This window comes from Photinus pyralis, unplaced genomic scaffold, assembly GCF_008802855.1.
Source record: "Photinus pyralis isolate 1611_PpyrPB1 unplaced genomic scaffold, Ppyr1.3 Ppyr1.4_LG1, whole genome shotgun sequence".
NCBI lineage: Eukaryota > Metazoa > Arthropoda > Insecta > Coleoptera > Lampyridae > Photinus > Photinus pyralis.
In genome coordinates, this window is record NW_022170249.1 from 12,821,148 (window position 1) to 12,822,270 (window position 1,123).

Consider the following 1,123-nt stretch of genomic DNA (forward strand, 5'->3'; position numbering starts at 1 on the left):
CTTTGCTTCGTTGTGAATTCGGCATGTTTGGATGTTTCATATGGTAACTCAAATTCTTCGAATCCATCCCTTCTGCTTTGGTTTTACTTCGAACTATTTTTGTTCTTCGGATCCTCCAAATCTGTCCGACTGTTTACATTGTTTAGTTTCTTTAGGTTCTTTAGATCACCGAAATACTTTGATTGCTTGGAATTTTTCTGCTTATGCAAATTTCCCATGCCCTTTAGTTTCTTCAGATTATTTCGTTCATCTGAACTTTCTTATTTTTTATTTCTTTTGTAATGATTTATCTTGGGTTTTATTTAAGTACTTTATTTAAATATAATAATAAAGCTACATTTTGATATCAACAGGTTCGACCTGTCTTCAGGTTCCTTGTAGGTTTCAAATCTTTCGCAATTTTATATTTTACAGAAATGTAGGCTTACACGAATAACCATGGTGACACTTAAGACTTCTGGTTCTTGTAGAGGACCTAAAGAATAGCCATATCAGCATTTAATCCGTGATTTTCTCTGTAATGAATACTCTCGTGACTACTTAAGCACGGGGGGAATAATTCTGTTTATCGCGAGCAAAGATCTTAAACCGGAAATTATATTTAAAGGAGAAGAAGCTCAATTGCGCGAAAACCAAAATGTAACTAACATCTTCAAACTAATACGTGTTCACCTAACAATAATTAACTCTCGGCCCTTTTCCGTGTTGCCAGCCGATAGGAAAAAAAATTCATCATCCCCTTCAGGGACGAATCTGGATGAGTATTTGTCCTGTCATAGGAATTTGTGCATTTTGTTTCCCACTTATAAAAACAATACATATGTCGCTTCCAAGACGAAATATCAGAATTTCGCACATCTTCCTAGCGTTGTAATCGGAAAAAAATGAATTTTTTTGGGATATGTTGAATACTTTTTTTTAAATTTTTTTTTAGTTGTGAAAGAATTTATATTTATGTTGAATACTTGTACATTATATCACGCACTTCGTAAGGAAGTTTTATGTTATATAAACAATGTTATCAAGACATTTCAAAATTAAATATTGAAATGTCCAACCCACAACCTAAAAATATGTTGGCATAAATGAAATGAAAAGGAGCGCATTAATTAATAAAGTATTT